The sequence below is a fragment of the Sturnus vulgaris genome, chromosome Z (genome assembly GCF_052056855.1).
Source record: "Sturnus vulgaris isolate bStuVul1 chromosome Z, bStuVul1.hap1, whole genome shotgun sequence".
NCBI lineage: Eukaryota > Metazoa > Chordata > Aves > Passeriformes > Sturnidae > Sturnus > Sturnus vulgaris.
In genome coordinates, this window is record NC_142283.1 from 53493040 (window position 1) to 53519299 (window position 26260).

The following is a 26260-nucleotide window of genomic DNA, read 5'->3' on the forward strand; positions in this document are numbered from 1 at the left end:
AGGTGGCTGTTGAAGGGAAGCCTCCTGAGCCAGAGTCTTTAGCCATATCACTTCAAATGTACAACTTCAAAGGGGTTTAAAAATGAGAGCATCCTCTCGCTACAGATAAACTGCCAACAGTTAATTACCTTTTTATCACTTGAGAAATCTCTGCACTAAACATGGGAGTGATGAAGTCCGTTAAATAAGCATGTCACAAGCCATCCACTTGCCATAGGAATCCACAGAAAGTCAGACAAGGCAGGCACACAAGCAGAGGTGGAACATAATGTATCTGCATTAAAAGTACAATATTAAAAAAATGTTAATGGTTGTGAATAGTACATAATGCATGATTATTGAAGAAATCAAATCTGCATTTAGATACAGATAAAGAGTTCCCCTCCTGTCTTACTTGCCCAAATTCTTGTCATCTTTGCCAAGAACTTTTTTAATTTAGGCTTTTTAAAATACAAAATAAAATAAAAAAATTAAGCCACATTTTTGGTACTGAGACTGCTTCTAGCAAGTTCTAGCAAGAAAGTGGGGTAGAAGCCAGATACCTGACTTCAAACATAATCACCAGGGGTATTTTGCACACCTGTTTTTCTTTTCTGTGAATACAGCATCAGTTTAAGAAAACTGTTGGAGGCACTACATGGAGAAAATAGAAATTAAAAAGGGAAAGTAATCAAAACGGAGACATGGTATGTTCACTTCATGTAGTAATAAGCCACAACAATTAATTGTGTTTGAAAACTGACAACATCCACACATTTCAATTCACGTGGAAGTTAAGATGAACTGTCTTGTAGCAGGAAGGGCAAGGGCACACCCACTCTTTGCTCTCTTTGCGCAACACTTTTGTGGTTGCAGGAAACTATTTGAAAGCGCAAAGCACAACAGCAGCTTCCTGCAGCAGTGAAAAAATATATACATTCACTTTGTGACCGTCCCAACACAGGAAGGGCCTGGCAGAGAACCAAAAATTAATTTTAAAACTGAATAAAGGTGGGGGAAATACAATGGAAGTTCAAAGAGGCAGAATTCAGAAGGGAGAACTCTTCAAGTTTTATGTCAGATGACCCTTCAGACAGGTATCTCCCCGAACAGGAGCTAAGACTTCAACACAGCTTCCTCAGTGCCATGGGCTGTGTTAATTGAGTCTGCCATGAATATCACAGTCCCTTTTTCCCTCCCCAAAAAAGAACCCATCTCAGTGGATTCAGTCAATTCAGCATCTTTCCCCACAGAAGTCATACTGATGGCAATGATTAGCATTTCTCCTCTTGCAATACTAGCTTTAGAGACAGACAGTTTTGCCTTGCTTGGACAGCTGTGTTATTTTGTATGCACGTCCTCCAAGTGCTTCAGATCATACCAGGATCTGATCTGAAGGCCAGTACAGTCAGTGCAAGTTTTCCAGACCTGTGATGAAGTGCCAGAAGGAGAAAGGAAGGGTTGCTTGGGGGAGACCTGTCTACCTCTGACCTACTGAGCACACATTCCATGCACACTGATCTGAGAGCACAACCTTCAAACAAAGCAGAGAACAACCACCTGTTCATGCAGGTTTCAGATCAAGGAGCATTGTGGGTATTCTAATTTATTTTCTATTTTAAAAGTGCTGTTTCATGCTCAGAACTGCCTAGCATTTGTAATTCCCAGTCAGGCTCCTGACTTTAAGCAAAAAGGCATGAAGATATATCTATGTTTAACTATGTAGTCTTTCCACAAATCCAGCAGAAAAAGGATTTCAACAGTTTGAATAGCCTCAGTAACACTGCAGCTTGCGTTTCACAGCAAAAAAACAACAACAAAAAAAAATCAATAAAGCAGCCTAATATAAAGTCTATTCTTCACATGACAAATAAAAATGATTGCTTACTTATGAAAGAGCAGCTTACAGCCGTGAGTAAGAAGCATGGAAACTCAAAAGACGAAAAACTGCAAGCTGAACAGGCTCATGCGATATATTTCTTTTTCCCTCACCCTTCTTTTAAGAGAGAGTCAAGTACGTTTTCTTCAGCACACACTTACTGACATATCCATTTACAAGATCTGCATCAAGTCCTTATAAAATTACTCAGTTCACAAACTTTCAGATTAAGTCTCATCTACCTCAACTTACTCTTTCAGAAGCAGAGCTGCTGTACCAATCTCACAGTGCACGATCTTGACCAGTGACCTAGCTCCCCTATTTCCTCCTTCCCTCTATTTGATTCAAGTCTGCATCACCTCACATTTCTGGTAGCTACAAGGATTTAAGTGCCCAGTTCCAAAACGAACTTAAGAGTCTAATGAATCTCAGTCAAAATAAATTAGCCCAAGTTGCCACTGTCTGCAAAGAACACAATACAGCATTTGTTATTTCAACAAGCCTTCAGAACTGCTATAAATACAATTAGTGTTTATGCCTGTGCCACCAGCTACTCAGTCTACTAGTGAAAGAAGAAAGATTAAATAGCATTTTTTATTGACAAACAAAGCCGTGAAGACATAGGCAGCCTCCCAGCAACTCAATATTTTTATTGTCAGTAAGCCAAAGATGACAGCAATGTGCACACTACTTTCCATCTGCTTATATACACATCCTTCTTTCAAGGAATTTGAATGAACATCAAAAATGAAAGCCTTCCCAAGTAATAGTGGGTAGGTGGTGTAGCAGGATGCTCTGCCTGGAATGGAGTAAACCAACTTGAGCAATGCACTATTTTGCAAAGCTATCTGTAGTGAACTAAAAGGAGGTGTCATGCTGCTTTTGGTATTGAATTATGTTAAAACCAGTCTGATTCACCAACACCAAAGTTAAATATCCTGATAATGAGGTGAGTATGTGGCAGATATGGTAAAATATCCTTATCTAAAAATGCTAAGGTGATACAATTGGCCTGGATATGACTGACAGTCAATCACTTTTTTATACTCTGAAAGTCCAGTTCCACTTTCAAACAGGTTCTTTTAATATATTCCTCTTGGACAGTGTGTGTGGAGATTCCTCCCTTAGGTGAGGATGCTCTACTCCTCCAAGTTAAGTGAAGCAGATTTGCCCACAGTTGGTGATATGGGTAAGCAACATCAGTCTCTACTTAATAATTTTTAGGGGGTTTCTTTGCTAGCTGTAATGGAATTGCTTTAATATAATTGCTTTGACATAGTACACACTATACTATCCTAATTTTACTTTCTGTATCGGGTAGTAAATAATTCTGATTAAGATCTTTATGTCTAATAATTTATTATAGAAAAGAATTCATTTTATATAAATATATCAGGTTTACCTCTCTTAATCCCGTAGGACAAAGCTGTACAAAGGTTCAATCACAACCCTATAATTTCTGAGACCTAAAACTATTAAACTGTCTTAAGGTCTAACTCTGCCTGTGACAGGGGATTAAAATTGCAGCAAAGTATCATAAAAAGTGCTAACAAATGTTACATTAGTCAGTAGTAATAGAACATCACAAGGTTCTAAAGGGTATTATGGATCTTGTTCCAAGATGACCAAAATAAAGTTTTTACCTCTAAATCCAAACTTAGACTAAGAAAAAACGTCAGTCAGCTTCCCACTTGCCATTATTTTGGCTAGTTTGTTGGATTTACGCTTAATATGTATACTTAGTATTTAATTATAGTCTTTGCAGTTCTGTTTGAATACACAAATGGAGCACAACCAAGTTTGCCCATAACATATGCTCAGCATGGCTTGTTACGCTATCAAAAATTTAAAATCTTACAACAATAACAAGAGTTTTCATATTCTGCATATATGAATATATGTGGTATCCTTGCAAATCTGGTCTGATTTTCTTTGCATGCTCAAGTTTGTTTCAGTGGGTTGCTTTAAAAACAAAAGTATACTAAATTCAAGAAACCAAATGCATACACTATTCTGACAGGCAATAAAGTACTGTATTTTTAAAACATCACCTTGTACAGAATGACAGTGCTTTTTAATGGACTAACAAGAGGTTATGAAGTTTTTGTTCATTCAGAACACGCCACATCAGAAAGAATTTCACAAAAAATTCACAGCAATAGATTCATATATTTGTAGCACATATTCATAAGAAAATATTCTCCTGGTTAACTTTGTCAAGATATTCAGCAATACATTTAAAAATACTAAGCAATCTGGAAAATCTGAGAACTTCTTCCCATTATTAGCATAACAGGTGCAAAGTTCATAAATAAAGTTAATCTGCTCTTTAAATGCACCATCTTCTGCATGAAAACTATGTTGTCTTTTCTAAGGCAGTATTTATTCTGACCTTAGAAACAACTTTCACAAAAATATAAAATATTTTCCTAAAACATTCAAAGACGTTTAGTGAACAAGGAGTGCGTCTTCAGTTTTCACGGTAATTTTTCTAATATGCTCTGCCTATTGTTGCCCTGCCATGAGGTTAAACCACACAAAGAAACAACTGCTCCTACAAGAAACAAGCCCAGAAAGTTTAGTAACTCCAAAGGAGTTTTCCTGTTTTATCAGCTGTATACTAATAGCACACAAGAATCTTTAATACACCAAAATTTGAACGCATGTGGTAGCAATCAAATACATAAAGAAGATGACAGATTAACATATCAATGACAAAACATGACAAAAAAAAAAAAAAAGGTAGAGAATCAAAGATAACATTTGCTTACAGTTTTCACTTGGAAAACCACTACCAGTTTCCACAATTCAGTTCACGAACTTTCGCGTCAGAAACGAGTAATGGTCTCGATCTGCACCACACGCAAGTAGAAGCCTCAACACCACAGTAACCTGCCAAGTAGGTGAGTTACCAGAGAAGTCATCAAGTCAAAGACCTGCCCAGAAGCAACAGCTCTATTTAGGTCCCATTAGAACTTTGGAAAAAGTTGGTCCATATCTGCAAAACATTTCAGTTTCACCATGGTGATAAATTTCAGCAGAAGTCTATTTCATCAGAAAATTTCCAAGCAATTCAAACAGTTGCCCAATCATTTGGCACAGATAATGTCCCAAAATAATGGCATCTGAGGATCTTTAGTCCATTCAGAGCCATCATTATCTGCACATCTTTATATCTGCACATAGAAGACAAAGGAAAAGTAACAATAATGGATCAGGAAGACCTTTTGCATGAAGCATGTGAAAAATATCACCAATTTACCTTTATTCCATAACACATCTCCCAAATTCTTTTAAAGTGATGCAATAAAAGATGACAACATCAAAATTAGGACTAAGTGATATTTTCACAAGTATGCCACATCACACTAGATTTTTTTTAACTGTACTGAAACCTGAGTACTGTTTAATAGCTCAGATCATGGAACAAAAGTTACTTACTAGAGCACAGGTCTTCCTGAATTGATTCTTTGATTTCTTTCAGAAAGACATTAAGCAGGAATTGCCAATGCTCCTGCATACATGGAAGAAATTAATTCAAAGTAAAAAGCAGGACTGCTTGCTACTGGACTCATTCTGCCTGGTTGGCTTTTTGTTACAAAAAAAAATAGTGTTCTACAGTGAACAACCAAAGCACCAGTTTCTACATAGGAAAAAGTACCAATGCATTATGAAGAAGTCAGGAAATAATTAAAAAAGGTTCAATGAAAAAATTACATTTTGATGTTGAAAAAGTATTCCAACAAACCACCAAAGCAGAAATGAAAAGTATTTTTCTATTAAAAGACATTTTTGTTTAAAATACTGCCTTGAGGAAAAACCTTCGACAACCCCTATTAGACAGCTACAGATACTCTCACAAGTTAAAAAAAATACCAGAAGTGTAAACAAAAGCAAAAATTACAACAACAGCGAAGTAGTCTGTGAAATTACTTTGCTTTCTTAAATGTTGCAACATTGGGACAGTCAGAAGGTGATGCTGGAAGACAGTTTTGAAGAAAGATAGCTATTCCTTGCCAAATGCAATTCCTGCTGTCATAACTGAAGAGTGATTTATAAAAACGTGAACCAGCACTTGTTGCTACAGTACTGCAGGGCTAAAGAATAGCATCAACAGTTGCAAAACAGATGCTGCTTTACTGATGCTGTCAAGAACCACACAGGCTATACTAAGCTATCAGAAGTCGTACACATTTCACACTGCAGTCAGTGAGTGCTGAAGAGTGGCATGGCAGGCACCAGCTGTATCACAGTGGAAAAGGTTTCAAACCAGTTACTCTTCTCCCAGCTTTCTGTGGCAGGCAGGGATTTCCCAAGTACATTCTGATTTTGGCAGCTTAACTGTGGAACAGATAGAACGGAAAACAGCCAAGACCTGCCACTTGCAGTAGGCTGGTACTTCTGAAAGACGTCAGCTCTTTGACAAAGTTCTTTATCCTCTCTCACTACAGATGCACCCTGGAGTTCTGAGTCTATAAAAAACGTTATCTTTAAAGCAAATATCAACACAACAGTTTAATCAAGCAGTGTTATTTGCTCAAGCAGAGAAATGACAAGGTTCTCTTCCTCACAGAAGAAAAAGTTTCTCACAGCAAGCATTTTTGTGAGGAAAACCAGTCATAACTCTTTCCAGTTGCCCTTGGCTATTAGTATAAATTGCCCTGCTTGCATTTGCTCAGGAAGCTTTTTCCAAGACCTGGATTTTAAAAAGTTAAACCCCTTTGGACTTCCTTCTGAATTCTGTCTTCTCCATTTTCTTGCACTCTTATCTCACTTCCCCAGTCTGGCAACTTCCCTCCTCAGAGCTTAGTAAAACTACTGCCTTTACAGTAACTGTCATGTGTGTTTACACCATATGCAAAGCTCAAGAAGGCTGAAGAGCCAGAATTTTCCTGAGAACCAGGAGCAAAAGATTATGTAGTAGGGGGAAAGGGTGGTGACATCACTAAGTCTCCTCCAGGCAAGTAGGAGGTGAACAGAAAGAGGAAGACCATTCTAAAGGCAAGAAGCGTCAAACAATGTTTAAAAACATGCTTTCACCTTTATGGTTTATTTTGTGGCTTCTCTTTCAACACAAATTGCATTTAGTAACATAAAAGAAAAGAGAGAGAAAAGAAGAAAAAAAGAGAGGAACGATTGATCCTGATTCCCAAGAATCAGAACATCTTAAGAAAAAAGTCTGTTATTCAAACCTCATAGACCGTTTAATGAAATTTGCAGTCACTTAAATGAGAAATAATTCCATGGAACACAATCACTAAATCTCCTCACTCTATCATTCTAGGTGAAATGGTATCTACAGTTTCAACTCCAGAATATCACAACTGAAACTACTACTCTTTGCAAAACTTCTAAATATCTACCTTTAGAGATTAAAAGCACACTTTTAAACTCTGCCATACACAATAAAGTACCATGGAGATTATAACAATCATAACCCAAACCAGCTCTTCTGCCTACAGAAAGAGAAACCACACAAAGATCCACGTTTCTCCACAATGTTATGTTTGTAAGATGTCACTCCTGCTGCTCCCAACTTCATAGGTTATTTGGCTTCTTTCCTCTCCCAGTTTTCATCATCTGACCAAAGCAAAGGGTAAAGTGGTCTTGAACAAGAAAATTGCAATAATAGGCTGAGTGATAAAACGTGCATTACCTTGATTCCTGTAACAATTTTTCTGTGAAAAATATAGGAGAAAACAAATCTAGTAAATCTGAGACAGAGACATCAAAAATGTGAAAACATCTGGACGAAGGAACTACTCCTACGCCAGCTACACTATCTGAACAGAATCTGGAAACATGTGCTTCAACAAATTAGCTCTTTGCAGAAATAACTGTCAGTATGTAAACAGGATAACAGTTAAGTCAGAGTGAATCAGCAAACTCTCCCTAACAGCCGAGAGCAATAGATGCCAGTCTCCTCTGGACTCTCCAGAAGTACTTTCTTCAGCCTACCCTGGTTTTTCAGCTTCACTTCAGAAATTGTATATCAAAAGGTCAGACCTAATGAAAATTCCATAGTACAAATTCCCTCCTCAAGGTGCAGGGGTTTCTAGGGGATTTTGGTGTCACTATCCTCCTTCCCCATCGTCTTTGGAAAAGTGCCTGAAGCCTTGTAAAGGAAACCAAGCTAGCTCTTTATGATGACACATCAGTTGCAGGAACCCAGGACACTAATATTTATTTACAGTGCTGCATTTAAAAACACTCTCCCCCCCAAAAAAACCCAGCAAGTAAACAAACAAAAATCCCCCAGAAGATCCCACCAAAAATCCAACCAAAGGAAAAACCAACACAAACCCACAGTACTTCCCTCCCTGCTATCCAGCTTAGATCCTATACAGTTTCAACAGGGCTATGACAAGGTACTTGTATAAATCCTTAGAGAGTCAGGGCCTGGTCACATAATATGAGACAACAAAACATAAAGAAGATGGTCTGAGACATACAAGAAACAATCTGAAATATTTAAACAACTGCCACAGAAATAATTGAAATCAAATTATTTCTGTAGAAGTTTGATTGAATAGTAAAGTCAAGACTATGTAAATGCATTCATAAGCCTATCAAATAATGATTCAGACTTCAATTACTGTATCAATATAAAAATCAATATTTATATAAATATATAAATATTGTAATTATATAAACAGCTACTATAACATATAAATATTGCAGCTTCTTGTTACTCTTCATAGAACAGCTCAGGTATTTTTGCAAAATAATACATTCTTTTTTAAAATCCCATGTTACTGCTTCATATTGCTGAATAATTTATGACAGCAATGTTGATGCTTTATCTTTATAATTCAGTAAAATGTAGTTGCTTGATAGTTTATTTAATGTTTCCTTAAACATCAATGGCCTGTGAGTTCTCCACTTGTTCCCTATCTGAAATACCAGACAGCTTTTGCAAAGATACTGCACTACATGCTTTGCCAAGATCATGTTATCTCTATAAATGCAGATTGTCAGAAAAAAATGCAAGCCAGAAAACCCAGGGCTCTGAAAGTAAACAAAGGTTTTTCATAAAATATACCACTAGCAGAGATTCTGCAAAGTCTAATAGAAGCGACAAGGAGAAAGGAATATTAAGACAAACATATCTTCACAATGTAACATTTCAAACAGTCTGTGTTCTCTTGAACATTTAAAAAAACCCAAGAGACTGGTGCTTCCCCAAACACTGCAAAAAAGTCAAATTATCATCATGTGTATCCAGTACTTACAGAACTCTGTTTTGAGTATGAGTAAGCATTTCAATTGTACATTTCACTTTTAAAGCGAAAGAAAATATTCCAAATTAAGACAAACTTAGAATTGCCTATATTCACATTACATTTCCCCCAAGCTCTGAAACAAGAATGACACAAACCTTTCTTCATGATTTTTGAAATTATATTCTGAAACACTGTAAGAAAATTGGAGACAGCAAGAGCAGGAAAATTGTGCCCCATAGACTAAAAATATCAAGCAGACTACCTGGTAGATTCGAGAAATTAAAAAAACAGTGGAAAAACAATGAACTGTTTAAATGGGATATACAATAGCTTTAGAATAAATACCTATTTAAAAATATTTTTTTCTCTCAGAAACAAGAGTGTCAAACTACTGAAAAAAACACTTAAGAAAGAAGTAGATTCTGTATTTCATGTTTTTAAAACATGAAGAGTAGATGCACTGTTACAAAACAGGTTTTAGATAATCCTATGTTACTGAACTTGATGAAGGGAGGAAGAAAGCCCAAATATAACTGACTGGTCAATGATATATAGAAGATCAGACAGGAAGATACAGTGTTCTTTTCTGGATTTTAAAATGTGCTGTTACAGATTGTGCTATTATCAGTTCCTTTATGACAAGGCATTATAAAATAAAGATAAATCATTTATAGCACAACAGTACTGAATAACTGATAAGTTATTTATAAAAATGTTACATTGCAAATTCCCACTGAACAATTATTTAAATCCTTCTAAAATTCTTTCTGATGACAAAAAACTAGAAAAAAATCTGAAAACACTCAGGTCCCTCAGTACATAAGTCAAACTCTTACATAAGTTTTGCTTTTGAGTCCTGAAGTCTAGGGCTTTCACCCACATTCCAATGTCTTTGGCATTGTGGGAATTTACCCAAAAGTTCTGCAGAGACATGCACTCAGTAACGTGAACCAAGGCATCTCAGTTTTCCCTGCAAGTCCTCACTCCAACTCAGCAATCATAATGTTCTAACCTTGTCTAAAAGCGTTATTTTCTCACCTACTCATGGGTAGGAAATTTGATTCTACCTAAGGTGATATGTTAAAAATCTAAGATACTCCATTCTCTAAATTACAGAAGAATTTACCTAGATCATCTCAGAGTTAAAAGCCACTTCAGTTTTCTACAGAACTTTTCAGCATATCCTGCATAGTTATTTGCAGCTTTACCTCACCTCTGATGAAATAACGATTTCATACCTCTCCCCAGGTTTTGGAACTAGCTGTTGCACAGAAGCATGGGCCCCAAGAACTTCCCAAGGTAAATCAGCACGTGATTAATACAAAGTTGACAAAAGCAAGCTGTGACCATGATGCAATGAAAAATCCAGCTAGGCCCCCCAAAAATGCCTGTAAAAGACACTGCAAACTCTTTGACACTTTTTATTTCATGGAATGCAAATAATTAGATAAGCTGGAGCTACATCTAGAATACAACTGCAACACAGTTTATTACGGCCAAGTTTCTTCATAATTTGCAAAGTATACTGCATAAAAACTGACCTAGTTGCTCTAAGAGGTAAAGTTTTGTACATTCATTTACAAGACAAATTGCTGAAGACCGCCGAAATGAACTTAAAGTAAAAACCAACCATGGTCTCTCCTCTATACACGCATGCTTTGCGCTCCTAAGGATATTCCTAAACAAAGTACAAATCACTATAAATACTAATAACTCTTGGATTTGCTAAATATATATTCCAATTAGCAAACAAAAATCAATTAAAAATCCTAGGCAGGAATTAATAATATCTGAGTAGACCACTTCTGACCAGGCATTCCAGCACCTATAAATGGACATTCCTCTCCCCTCTATGGCCCTTCAGAGTTTGCCACATCTACCAGTAAGCAGACTTTTAAATACCTTTCTTTTTCTTAATTGGTACTTAGAAAGGACTTTGATCACTAGTAGATGTAAGAAATAGTCCACCCACACCTAGGCCCAAGCTACACATAACAGTATTTGTCTGCCAATCTGCCAAATAATAAGTGAATTAAGTTTCATGTCATTAAAGTAAGTAAATATAGTCACAGGGCACTACATCCTTTTGACTAGCACACAGACAAAAAGAAAATATAAAAAAACCCCAGCCAAATGACAGAAGAAGTCAGACCAAGGCCTTAATCTTTTATATCCCTGAAAGCACTCTTTAGTATCAAATTCGGTTAAAAACAAACCCCCACAATGCGGCTTTGCTACAAAAGAGAACACACTTTTGTCAGTGACAAACTTAGCCTCAGTGTCACCAGAACCCTTCCCCTGTTCTAGACAATCTCTACATGTTTGAACAGTCTGTAACAATGCAAAATAAACCTAATATTTTCAGTTTCCACTGCAGTTCAATATTAGGATGCTTTACATAAAACACTGTCACTTCTCTTACTTTCTGGATCTAATACAAGTGTCTAAATAATTTCCCTAGGCTCACACTGTGAACCACTGGGTGACCAGATATAAACAAAATTCTTTGTTTCATAATTGAAGCGAAAAAATTTCACTGTAAAGGAACCTGTATCTCATCATTCTTTTAATTTAAAGTAAATAGTTGAAAAATCTTCAAATTGCTTGAACAGTGCAAAAAAAAAGTTTTAAATTTCAACCTTTATTGTAACTCTTCCCCAACGGTATCTCATGTTTCATTTTTCAGTTTTAGTACATAGAGAGAAAACCTTAGGGAGAGGAAAGAGAAAAACTCTCATGAACACACAGAGTTCAACACAAAGGGCATGAATAAGGAAGAAACCAAATCATACCAAGGGAAAAAAAAAAGCACTGAGGGAAAGACACAGATGACACAGATGTAATATATCAATACATTTAACACCACTCAAAGTAATACAACACAGTGATACTCCACAGTGTTTATTAATTCCATTCTCAATTAATCTTTAGAGTTCAGAAAATACATAATTCGATAACAAATGTGACACTACTGTGAACAACTCAACCAAAAGCTGTAGGTGTATTATTCAGTACCTCACAGATGACCAGGATACTCTTCATGCCTACAACAGAAACAAAATTCTTAGTGACTGTGGTTCTGCTCCACTCTACATGCCATTACTATGTAGGATGTAATGCCCTCTACATTATTTCAAGCAGTAAATTAAACAAGCTCACAAAAACTTGCTCTTGTTATTCTTCCATCTGCACTCAAGAATGATAGGTTTTCGTTTACCAGATGGTTCCCCTTTCCACCTCCCTGAAAAGTCTTCACAGACAAAGATCACCATTTAAAACTTGGTCTAACTACAGGCACAAGCATCATAAGTCACCACAACCACATCTGAGGATGGCGTGTAGGCTGGGATAGATTCTGCCTGCCACTTCAGACAGGCAGGAGAATCGCAAGAAGTGTCTGGCGGCTTGACCTTGGCTGGAGGCCAGGTGCCCACTAAGCCACTCTAACACTCCCCTTTTCAGCTGAACAGGCAAGAGAAAAGATGGAAAACAACTCATAGGTTGAGATAAGGCAGTTTAGTAAAGCAAAAGTGAAAGTTTGCGTACAAATAACATAAAAGACAAAAAAATCCCCATTCTCCACTTCCCATCACAAATAATGTTCAGCCACTTCCAGGGAGTTTCTCTGGAAGGCAAACATTGTAGATAACCAATGCTCTCCCTTCTTCCTCTTTTACTTACCTTTTCTGGTAAGCATTCTGAGCTGATGCCAATGGTATGGAATATCCCTTTGGTCAGTTTGTGTCAGCTGTCCTGCTTATGTCCTCTGCCAAGATTTTGCCCACCCCCAGGCTGCTGGTGGGAGGGTGGAATAGTGGAGAGACAGCACTGATGCTGTGCAGAGCTGCTCAGCAGCAGCCAAAACACTGCTGTGTCACCAACACCTTTGTAGGTAACAATGCAAAGCACAGCACTGTGAGGGCACCTGTGGGAAAATGAACTTCATCTCAGCCAGACCCAATACAAAGAGGTGCAGGAGGAGTTATGTCAGTTAAACGACTCTTGTAATTGACAAAGGATTTTAGAAACCTAGAATCCAAAATCAAAATAATGTAAGAAGTGGTTCTTGAGTTTCTTTTTACGAGATCTGGACAAGACAGTAATGGAAGGATTCCTCCTCTGATGAAGGATCCTATCTCAGCTGATCTGGCAACTTTGTAAAACCAAATTATCCCCCTCTCAGACTATGTCCTATTGAGCAAAGTAAGCACAGCACCTAAGTCACACTGAAGATTTGAGATAATTTTATGTGTTGTACACTGTCTCCACCAGAAAGAAGAAAAAGACTGGGCAACAGGCAAAACAAGCAAATCCTTGAGGGGAAAAAAAGAGTGAATTGAGAGAGAAAGGACAACATGACATGTATTAGAAAATTACACAGCAGAACATCAGATTTTCCAGAAAAATCTGAGTACCTCTTATCTAAAGCCTGGATGTTGCTTGAATAGTCTTCAAGTTTAGAACGCATTACTAGGTCAAAAGTAATTAAAAAAACCAAAGCCAGATTAGTATGCCAAGTCTGAGCCTAAACTCCTTTCAAAAGCAGTTGCCTTTCCTCTTTCCCCATGGCCACTCCCCCTCCCCACTAAGCTTTTCTAATAAAGAGAAATTCTCCTCTCCTCTCTCACCCAGAACTGGGTCCAAAACAAGGTTCAAATTTTAGCTGAAACTACCTCAGTGATTTAGCACTTACTCCACTTCCTTTAAAACTAATTAAAAATTAATTTAACTTGTTTAAAACTAATTAAAAGTTCATGATTCAAAGGCAGGCATAATCAATACACACAAGGTGAAATCAATGCTTGTGCATAAGCTGATGAAAAAAACTAGAAGGTTGGAGCCTACTTCATCTTGGTAGGCATTGGAAAATAGTAACTACTCAACATGACCAAAAGTCTGCATGCCATCTGATTCCTAGAAAAATCAAAAAAGATGAAGGAAATTGAAGCATCCTGCCAAAACAAAGCTCTTCCAAGGCATTATGTTTTAAACTTTGGAAACATAACTGAACACAAATGAAAATTTGGGAAGAAGGTCTAACTACTCCTGAGAAGAAACAATCTCCTGATGGATTATTTGCTGGGAGGCAGTGACAGGCACCAGAGGAGGGGGATACTCCTTTACAAGAGGTTTAAGTAAAAGCATGAATCTCAGTTCAGGTGGAAGATGAAGACAGTGCACTGAGTTGCATGTCAGACAAAAATCAAGAAAATCAGGAAAAACATAGACATTTCTCCCACTTAATCTCCTGCACCTCTACATCACTGTCTTGTACAAAAGAGTATTTAGGACTCTTTCATTCCCCTCCTATTTCTGGTAAATATGGTCTCTTCTCATCAGGTCCCAGACTCATCCAACTAAACCAATGCTAAACTCCCAGCAAGGAGTGGTGGAAACTCCTTTTCCAGTTTTCTTGGGTTCTGTTGAATCTGCCCAGCATTGCCAGGCTAACAAATCAAATACTGCAGAGCATATGATAAAGAACATTCCCCATACACAGGTTAAGAAATGCGTTGCCTTCTCATTCCCAAAGTGTCCAAATAACAGCTACATGTGAGCAGAAATAAGAAGCAGGAATAGCTGAAGTTAAAAATATACCACAGGTAGTTCAGTGCATTTTGTTCCCCTCCTCACCCCCAGTATCCCCCTCCCCATCTACAGGGAAGGAGAACTGATTATTTTAAGTCTTATCAAATATTTCTTCAGTCATTCCTCAAGCAGCATTGAGGGCTGGAAAAAGTTGATGGAGGAGAAGATCACATTGCTGAACCTTGTGGGGTGGTGATTAGAAACTTTAAACTGAAGATTTCAATCACTATTCCCTCTTTAAACATGGGAAGGAAACCTCAGAGCATTTAAACATTTAAAGTGCCACCCTCCTAAGGCTGACATTTTTAGGTCTTTTTTTAATGAAGGTAGAACAAATGAAACCTACAAAAATAATATTTTAAGCTGACGTAAAATTAGAGGAAGCAGAAGAAAATACCTTAATGGGGGGAAAAACCCAAAGACCACAGGAGTTAATTTGGGGAAGAAAATAAAAAGGAGAAGGTTTAAGGAGTCTTCCAATAAACCCCTTGAGCAAGACTGAGTTAATACAGATGTTCAAATCACTGTTTTAATCTTCCCATTTTGAGGTGAGAAAAAATACCAGTAGAAGTGGCTGCTATTTCTTAGTGACCTTCAGCCACCATGGCACAAGAGGCCACGTACCAGCAGGACCAGGGCACTGGTTGCCCCCTTCCCTTGGCAGTGGTGAAGCCACACCGTGAATCCTGTGGTCAGTATTGGCCCCTTATGACAAGGCCATTGAGGTGCTGGAGCATGTCCAGAGAAGGGCAAGGAATTGGTGAAGAAAAAGAGGCTCAGGGGTGACAGTATTTCTCTACAGCTGTTATGAGAAAGGAGGCTGTTGCAATGTGGTGTTCAGTCCCTTCTCCCAATTAACAAGTGACAGGACAAGGGGAAGTAACTCAGGCTGTGCAAAGAGAGGTTCAGGTTGGATATAACGAAAGAAATTCTTCACTGAAAGAGTGGTTAAGCATTGGAACAGGCTGCTCAGTGAGTGCTGGATTCACCATGCCTGGAGGAGTTTAAATGAGTAGACATAGCACTTTATGCTACGGTTTTAGTGGGCATAGTAGTTGTTCAGTAAAAGGCTGGACTTATCTCGGAGGCATTTTCCAACCTTTATGATTCTATGTCTCTATAGCATGCTCTGCATGTTTCTAATGACAGGATAAAGATTGTTTAGTCTCAACTACTGGCAAATATTACCTGTTGCAGAGCCAACTAGCCTTACTGAAAGAAACCAGAACAGTAAATACTTTTAACAACACAACCCTCCAGAAGAACAAAGCAGCTCTAATCCTTGTGGTTCCAGCTGATCTGCCATTCTCAAACAAAATGGAGAGAGAAAGAAAAAAGTAGCTATATTATTTCCTTACCACCTGGAACATACAATCAACAAAATAAATAATAATAAACATCCAGTTTTCTCACAAGTATATACAAAATCTAATTGAAGAAATAGTTCTGCACAGTCCACAAACTCACAGGTAAATTTGCTCAAATTTTTCTTAGGCAGTCTGTGCAAACATCTTGCTCAGATAAACCAGTTTTTCTTTCTCCTGGAAGGAAAGTACATAGTTTTCTACAGGGCTTTTAAAACACCTAGCCTAACAGGGTGGTGAAGAGGCTTCAGCAAGTTGTGCCAGCTGTAATAACGCTGGTTTATAAAATACATCCATGCCAGCCAGTTTCTTCTCTAGCCAAACACATAAAATCAATACTACAAGTTTCAATGCCCTAATGAAGCACTGGTGGTCTTGAAGGATAGACAGCTCCCAACAGCTTCTGAAGCAGTTTGTCATTTTCTTGTGTCTTGTCACAGCTTTCACCCCTGCATACCTTGCTTTTGTAATACGAGTCTGAAGGCTGTGCAGCCATACAGAAGTTGAAGAGGTCAAAGCACAGACTGACGAGAAACAAACCTAGATGATGTTCAGAAGCACTAAAAGCAAGAGCAACACAATTAGCTGATTCTCACCTGTCAATGCTAAGTTAATACTGGTCCTTCTACAGCGTGATTTCTCAGCCTTCCTGCTCATTTATGTTTACATCGAACACACAACAAACCCTTCCACAATGTGCATGTGGGATGTTAGTGCATGTTTTCTCTATTCAGCCATCAAAGTTAATTAAACACACTTGCAGTACATCCCCTTCCCTCAGTTGCTTTACTTACAATTATCATAATATATATGATGGATTTATGGGAAATTAGAAACAAGTACCTGCCTTTAAAATAGTTGTCTTACTTTCAGTTTTTCAAAATAATTCAAATTAAAGATAACTGCTTTTCTACTTCAAGTACTTGCCTATAATCAAAAGTTTTCTTTGTTAATAGTATTTAGTTCTACAATCAGTGAAGAATTTGCTTTGTGATTGGTGTCACAGCAAGAAACAGCTTATCATAAATGATTTTGTGATTATTAAAATTCCCTAGACTACCAATGTGATAAGCTTGAAAAATTTAACTTCCCTTTAGTACCAGTATGTGACATAAATTTGTTACCGACTACTGCCCAGATTCAACTGTCTACTGAACAGGAAAAGAAATTGACAGAGTGAAGCCTACCAAGTTCCTTCTTACTCCTATTTGATCCTTCCTTGGATTTTGCTTGAAGCCCAGTGCCCACTAAGACATACCACAATACAACAGCTTTCAACAAAACTTCTACAGACTGATATTCATAGACAGTATGAGAAAAATTAATTAGTGCTTATGGTCGTAAAATTTTCAAGTATGTGAACTTGGCAATAAAGCTAATCAACATAGGCCATATTTTTTGGACAGACACATCATCATAAAGGTAACTTGTTCCAGGCATTCTGCACTACAACCTTTGCCTAACTGCATTCCTTTCCTCCTTTTTCTTGTTGAAGATTCAGAACAGAGACCTTTCTTGATTCAAAACCTGAATTCCTAAGTGCATGCTTTCTTCGCCATTCTCTGCTCTTTCATGTCTCCTGATCTCAGTATTTTGAGCTGCTAATGTTACTTCTACAATGGAGTACTAGGTTATGAAACATTTCTTTCTTAGTCTACTCCTTCTGTTTCTTTCAGCTATATGAAGAATTCCTTCTTTCTTTTTCTCAAACTGCTATATAACAAATTGTGACACCTGTAAATCCAATACCAGTTTTGAAATATCTCTAGAGAATTTACCAACAACAATTAAGATTATTTCACTTATTTATGAAAATACATTTACAGCCACTTTGTAGTGGCTTTGACTTAATGCACACAAAGCCAACTAGTTGTACTTAGTCATCTTTTCTAAACATTTGTTGTGGTTAAGGAATAGTATTCCTTCAGTTCAGTGCCCCCAGTGGAACTCTCCCAAACCAATACCATTTGCTTGATCTTCTCTTCCCACTCTGGCAGGATGAAATTGAGAACTGGAGGCACAAAAGGTGACAACCACAGGTTGAGATAAGAACAAGTTACTGGAAACAGCAATGTGATAAGAAAATGAACAGTAACAGCAACAGACATTCTACCCGGATACAAGGATTAATTACTGCACAGTGCAGTGCATGGTGCACTGGAACAGATTGTCTAGAGAGGCTGTGGAACTTCTCTTACTGGTGATATCCAAGAACTGTCTGGACACAATCCCTATGCCATGTGCTCTGCAATTGCCCTGCTTCAGCAGAGAGGTTGGACCAGATGACCCACTGTGGACCCTTCCAACTTCAAACACTCTTTGAGTCTGTCAGCTTCTGTCAATGTTTAGTGCATTGTCTGACTTCAGACTAATTTTCAACTGCTCATGGAACAATTCTGTTGCTTCTATTTTTTTCTCTACCTAAACTACAACAGGCAATTTGATTTTGAGAGTTAAATCTCTCTCAGTACATGTTTTCTAGGCCATTTGTTGGTACACTTGTTTCAGAACAGGCATACACAATGACACCAAAGGCACATCTAGTTCTTCTAGAGGCAGTCTAAGTGCCTAGAAAAGAGCTTAGGAGCAGAACAAGCCCACAACAGGGTAGTTCCATAGTGATCCAAGATGAATTTTAAAAACCAGCTTTGTGGTCTTTACAAGAAACACTTTAAAACAACTACCTTCCTCTCTACAGCTACCGGAAAGGAGGTCATAGTGAGGTAAGGTTTGGTATCTTCTTTCAGTTCATAAGTGACAGGACAAGAGGAAATGGACTTAAGCTGTACCTGGGGAGATTTAGATTGGATATTGGGAAACATTTCTTCACTGAAAGGGCAGTCAGGCATTGGAACAGCTTGCCCATGGAGGTAGTGGAATCACCACCCCTGAAAGTGTTCAAAAGGCATGTGGATGTGGCACATAGGATAGCATGTAGTGGTGAACACTGTACTACTAGGTTTATGGCTGGACTCATAGAATTGCTAAGACTGGAAAAGATCTGAGATTGACTCTGTGAAAAATGATGGAAGTGTTTGTCCCTTTAGACATGAGAATTATCAGACCAGAAGATATTAAGGTCCTAGAATTAAGTTTAAAATTCTGACTTTTTCTCCCCAAATTATTAACCCTAAGAATATTCAATCCTCATGTCCATGCAATTTCTTGTTTCCTCTAATGTTTCCTTTCTCAGTCTTTTCTTGTCACTTTCTACAGTTTTCTTCTTTCTCCAATCCTACTGACTAGCACTCTTCTTCTGTGACCCAAAAGAGGAAAGGAATTAGAGTAACTTACTAACTTAAAAGACAGAGAATGATGATCAGCTACTCATGAGTTCAACTTCCAAGTAATTAAACTATACACAAAGCAGTGCAACCGTTAGGTATTTTCAGACAAGAAAAAATACATACATGAGCAGTCATTGCATGACCTAAGACAGACAAGTCATTGTAAAATAACAACTCCATACTAAAATAACTAGGTAAGCAGGGAAAGAAAGGAAAAGAAAACATGCAGGCCATTTTGCTCCCAGGAAAGACACAGAATATAGCAGCAAAATCAGGCAGTACTGCAAATCCATTTGGCAAGGACAATGACACACATTGGAACACAACATGGGATGAGGCAGAACTACCTAAGTTAATTATCCAGAGATCTTTAAAGGACTCGAGGAGGAAGGCAACTGACCTTCTCCAATGAAGCCTCCTGACCCTTAAGAAGGAAAAGATGGGCATAAACTAAAGGAAAAATCCTGGCAGTGCTTTTTTTGAGGCATAACTGATTATACAGGCTGACCAGCAGAAAGAACTGCATGAACTGGGAAGCCTGCATCTCAAATGGGGCACCAGTCAACACAGACCTTTTGGAACAGCAGTAGAGCAGCATTTAATTAACAATGTAAGATACAAGATATGCAAAATTGACAGACCACAAGAGAACTGAACCCACACAAACACATCAGTTCTCATACAAAAGTGGTAGGTCTCCTGGAAACACATGAGAAGAATGCAGTTATGAGGAGTTCTGAAAAAGTTCTTACATGAAAGTGGCACTTTCAAAAACATCAACACAATTTACACTACTGAAATACATGAGCTGCTGGCAAAGCTGTGGAAGCAAGGGAGGCAAGTGTTAACATCACTGCAAATTCAAACAAAATCTTTTGAATGTGTGAGGAATCAACATCTAATTTATGAAGTCCAAAGAAACCTCACTTCAATTCTCAACTTCCCAAATAACTTCTACATGCTATGTTTTGGTACATAAACAGATAGATAAATTTAACCATTCAAACCCCTTAAAAAAACAGAGAAACTGTGAAAGATACCCATTCTATAAACATGCCAGAGAAATAAAAGTACACAGAACCAAAGGCATTTACTTGAAAATTTATCTGTAAGAGTGTTATGTTCAGAGCTTAACAAGCAGCTCAGTTAATTTTGAATGTCTACAAAACGAGCCACACTGCTATTCTAACATCACCAAAACGTAAGATTACTGTAATTATTTCACTATTAACTAACTCTAGTACCAAATTTACTAAGGAAAAAAAAGTCTTACACATGAAGGTTTGTGCAGTCTGGTTTAGGAGTACAGTAGTTTCACATTAACTTAAATCTGTGAAATTCTGGACAGCTAAAGTCTTATTCTCCCTTTCACCTGGTATTCCTAATTGCTCCCTACTTGCTCAGCACTTGTCTTTGTACTGGGACAATATTCAGTAAGCCAGTTTCAGTTAGTACTATTTAAAAGTTTTCAGCACTTTTTTCACTCCGAAAACACAGGATTGCTAGTACATATGCAGAGACATCTGTGGGAACATGCTCCACTCTAACTGCCATACAGCAACTTGAAAACATATCCTACTTGAAAATGCACCACAGAAAATCAGAGTTTCTCTAAATCTGCAGAAAAACCAGTAGAGTTAAGAAAAAGCTGGTTTGTGGCTACAAACTTCTATGTTCTTAGAAAGATACTCAAGGAAAATCTGAAAATAAAAGGTTTCGTACAGAAAAAAAGGCCATGAGCATACTTTCTACATAGTGAGGCATTAAATTTAACCACAAATATCCATACAGGTTCAGCAGACATTTGCAGGGATTTAGACTTAATATCCCATTGCATTCCACTTTGAGAAACAGGAAAAAACCCACACTTCAAAAAGGTGGTTAGGCACACAAATTAGAATCTCAAAGTAATAATCAAAAGGGAATCAAAACCAAGCAATATTATTTACCCTAATGTTAGGATTATTCATATACAAGTGCAATTTAAGCAAATATTTTCTTTGGTGTGAAACAATTCACTATTTTTATATAGCAACAAAACTGAAAGTCACAACTATTACATGTGAAAGTGAAAAAAAACAATAATAATAATAGTAATAATAATAAATTACAGATTAATATAGTTCAATGAGACTTATGGTGGCCATTTGGTCTATTACTCCTGCTCAAAGTAGGGTCAAATTATACCAGGCTCAAAGCCTGTCTAGCAAAATTTTTACCATGTTCAGAGATGGATATTTCACAACTTTCTGAACAGCTTGTTCCAGTGTTTTACTGTGCCCCTGCTGAAAAAGATTTTCTTAATACCTAACAAAAATTTCCCATGCTCCTTGTGTTTGTTTTCTCTCACCCAAACACCCTGTACCTTCAAAAAAAAAAAGAAAAAAAAAAAAAAGTCCAGCTGCATATTTTTTATAGCCTCCCATCAGGTAGCTAAAGACAACAAACAGATGTCTCCTAAGACTTCTCCAAATGAAAATACACAATTCCCTCAGACCACAGTACATCATGTACTCCTGCTGCATTCATCTTTGGCAGTACTTCACTGAGCTTCTTCCAGCATGCCAGTGTTGGAATGATCTAGTATTAAGAAGCTTTGAACTGGAATGCACAATCAGACAAAATTAGATAGAAGCCTTTCAAACAGAACTTAAAAAAAACCCCAAAAACATACATTTTAATGATATCAATGTCAAGTTAAAAGCTCAAGAAAAATGCAGGCTACATTTAGGAAATAATTGAGCATGCCCTGAAAAGCAGTAATCACAGTAACTCCTGATATAGTGAGAGCTGAATTGAATACAAAGTTTCAATGTAATTGAGCAGTAAAGACATCTTATAAGCACTACTTATATATATATGGATCAGATTATGTTTTCTTTGTACATACACATATAATAAGCATTATGCACATTCTATTTTACTTATATGCTCCAAATATAAAAGTCACCATGGGTGGGGAACTTACATACAACCTGGCTGAAATCCAGAAAAGATCACACGGTTTTATCGTATCTGCATTTATTTAGGATTATTCTAGTTTAAAGACTATCTAGACAACAAACTACAAACATAAAAATGCTTAACAACTGCAAAAATTGGGACTACATCAAAGAATAAAGCTATCATTCATAAACATTTGCTGTCTCTGTTGAAGTTGCACATATTTGACACAGTCACTAAACTTGCTGGAACAGCTTCTAACTTGCAAAAATCCACGAAACAATTGCAAGACCTGCATATGAAAGAAGGAACAGCAACCCAAAATTCTACTTTTATATAGTAACTTTGCTGTGCAACAAAAACAAACACAAAGTAGCTGGTTCCGTTTTAAACTTTCTTTCAGCTCACATGATTTTTTTCCCAAGCAGTGCAGAACAAACTTTAAAATGAGAGAACCCCTTTCCTCAAACTTGAAGGATGTTTCATAACACTACAATAGACTTTGCTAGACTACATGAGAGAAAGTAGTATTTTACTCCAAGTAACATCAGTGACCAACAAACTCAGTCTATACACGGGAAAAAATCCTAACACATAGATGCAAAGTGATTCCTAGAAATAAATAGCCTCTTTCTGAATAGGATTTTTTTTTTTTTTAACCAGGATACATTGTGGGATTACATCAACCAGCAAGTAATGTCAATTAGACATTAAAAAAAAATCAGAGAACCCATTTTAGCATGGAAGAGATGTTACTAATTGCAAAATGTTTGAAGATTAAAGGTTTTTCTTCCCCTGCAACTACTATAAAGTATGTCTCTGCAACCCAGTCTGCCAACGAAAACAAGCAAGGACTATAACCTTTTTTATTCTGTTGTCCAGCCCCTAGTCCTCTGTTATCTTTAGAAGTGTCAAGTGGAAATGAATATGGGAATTTTCCTGTACCTTTTCTCAACATTTACCTTACATTGCAGGAGACTTCTGGGACATAGAAGCTTGTTAAACTTAGATCAAGAACTTCAAGGTTTTAACAATAAACAGGACCTGCTACACAGAAATGCTGTCAAAGTAACAAATCCAGTGGCTGCTAAATGGTGGCAGCCTCCAAAATGCTCCATCTGTTATTTTATCTAGAACAATGATGTTTCAGTAACCTACTTACCTCAGCACTAACTCAGAAATCAAGCTAAGTCAAAAGATAATACACAGAAAAACTGCTTCAATTTATTAAACTACTACCTGAGTCACATATTACTCAAATTTGTATTATGTCCACATACCTCAAAATTAAAATGGTTTAATTCAAATGAATTCAAATTATTTCACAAGGCTTTGACTGAGAGCCCAAGAACTGAAACAGTACTTGAATCCTCATAGAAAAAAAAAAATCAAATTAAACAAGTTGCACCTCAGTAAGATGTGGGAGTCTTACATATTTGATTGTTGACTTGATTTATGCATATTAACCTAATGTAAATTTCAACTTGAATCCCAAAAGAGCAGAAAGCAGCTTTCTAGTGATAATATTGAATCTTTTGCATATAGGTGTCTGGTTATTTTTAATACACAGGAACAAAAAAAAAAGTGATCCAGATGCAGATCCACTTAAAAAGCACTTCAAAACATCTCCTTAAAAGCCACTTCAATGCCTGCAAGAACATTTGCAGTTCTGAGTATTCTTTCATTCTTAATATTATAGGGACCTTATTTTACAGTGAATATAATCAAATAACAAGACTCCTTGCTTTGATGAAAGCTACCTATATATTGTTTCTCTAAAAGTATTTCTTCGAATTATTTCAAGTAGTGTAACAATACTGAGTAATACAATAATGTTGTCACTTTAATGACCAGCCCTTCTCACTGCAGCAGAAGTACTAGAAATAAAACAGTGACAAATAAAAACCTACTGGCATTCTTCATCTATCTTACTTGACTTCAGTTAATTAATTTGTCCTTCAACTCAGTCAAAAGAGGATCACTGCAGCACTGAAAACCCCATCTTCTGGAGTCCTTCAAGAATGTCTGCTAGGCCTTTGACACAGAAGAAAGTATCAGTACTCCAAACTCTTAACCCCTCTCTCTCCTCAGTGTTTTATGCTCGAGGACCTCAGTCCTCTTGTTTGTAAGAGGCGTTGGTAAGAGTGACAGCAAGCTTCCCACATACCTTCTCATCCCAGCCTTGCCAAACCCCTTCCTATTGTCTACCTCACCATATTAGCAATTTTACTCTATAACCAATCAAATACAGAAACACTTTCATGGCTGTCTTCCTTTTCACTCTGTTTTTATGTGTTTGTGACTAACTGATAGATTGGGTAGGAAACTTTTGCCAATTCACTAACACAGGAGGTACTAGCTAGGCAGGCAAAGGCTTCACGCACCAGAGCCCACATCCTGGTGAAAGGACATATTATTGAAACAAGGGTGTTTTTCACTATGACCAAACCAGATGAAATATCATTACATCTTATTTCTTTTACAAATCCAAAGCAGTCCTACATGCAGTCCAACTGCCTTCCTAGAGCTACAGTTGTTCTCTAATCAGTCTTTTCTGTACTGAGCTTGCGCAGCTACTGAGGGCCCCCTTACTGGTCTTTCATTTCAGGAGCTTTTTCAATGCAGTAGCTTTACTTGGGCAAGTGGTTAAATATTTTTCCCTTTACCACACAAAAGCAAATATGTTGCTTGTACTGGTCCTGCAAAACCTCTAAATGCTTATCAAGCTGAGCCTTTTGTCCAGCAGTACTATAATTATGCTGGCAGATAAATTCCCTTTCATTTTTTTTTTTCTGGTTTTGTTCCTCCCTTCTCTTTTATACATTATAATCCTCTCCCTGTCCTGAAAAAGACAAAAAGAAAAAAGAAGGAGAAAAAGAAACTCACCTTTCTTCTTTCCACTTTACTCTATATCCCTGCTCTATTCTGTATTTTGTAGAAGTTCGCCACTTTAAGTTCCTTTTCCTTTGTTTAATCAGGCCAGTCTCCATTTCCTATTTCCTCCTTCGTTTCCTAACAGCTGGACTTCTCAAAGGAACTTGTTCTGCCCATTTGAGAGGTTTGAGGGTTATTTTTCCTTTTGGTAGAAGACAAAAGGGCCAGGTCTCCCTGGTATTTCATTTCTTTATCACTCAAGAGCATGCAAGTTGCTTTCAGAGTTGATAATCTGCAGTGTCTTCTTGTGTAACGGCTCTCAAGTTGGTAATTTTAAATAATCCACTGCAAGTAGAAATTATTGATCAGGCTATATGTGACAGCTGAACTTTAAAAGATAGGTTTATCTGCAAACAGGCAACACTCAAAGAGTTGTTTGCCCATTAGAAGTAAGTTTAAAATGCATATAAATCCTAGAACATGCAAGGAAATATATCTAGAAAAAGGTTCTACAAAAGTAATTTTCATGTAATCATGCCAATTTTTTCTTACTTCTGTGCTGCAAATTACTTCATTTCTGCCTGTTATTAAGTTTAGATTACCAGTTTCACTAGTTCCAGCACTATTAGTGAGCTGAAAATTACATAAGGGTTTTTTATCTTCTGTTTTTTTGTGTGAAAGAAACACAGCATTGCAGATGTCAAATGATGTGTTGCTTTTATCGAGCCTAGACTCGATATCATGCATCTGTTCCAAATAAATGGTCTAGTTATCATAGTAGTCTTCACAGTAAACATGATGTTCTTAAATCAGCTAGGATTTTCAGGTTACAAGGACAGAAATGAAAAGACAGACAAATTACCAAACTGACACTCCCACATAGTCTGTGTAATCCACAGCTGACCTGCCATTTCTTTCATTACTTGTACACACAATTTAACACTTTAAGTATGGCTGTAATCATATAATGAGATTTGCTAAAGCCAGACTTTGTGTGAACTAGTCCAACAGCTGAATTTTGATGATCTACTTGCTGAACACCAAGAGTACTTTTCAATAAATGTTTTGAAACTAGCAGAAACAGTAGCATTAGCCATCATACATTTGAAATGTTCTATTACA

At 37.2% G+C, this 26260-nt stretch overlaps 1 protein-coding gene across 9 annotated transcripts in view; it reads right to left on the minus strand.

Moving 5' to 3' along the window:
• Nucleotides 1-26260, minus strand: part of JAK2 (Janus kinase 2) — an 89450-nt gene that overhangs the window by 50690 nt on the left and 12500 nt on the right. For 2 of the 9 annotated variants that reach the window (XM_014878570.2, XM_088155878.1), the window contains one exon: nucleotides 129-274. The exons of 2 other annotated variants lie outside the window; for them this stretch is intronic. The gene's annotated coding sequence lies outside the window, so the exon portion shown is untranslated. Of the gene's footprint in view, nucleotides 1-128; nucleotides 275-7514; nucleotides 7659-12762; nucleotides 13007-25150; nucleotides 25484-26260 lie in introns of those variants that run through there. 5 more of the 9 variants (XM_088155879.1, XM_088155880.1, XM_088155884.1 and 2 more) reach the window with 5 other exon arrangements.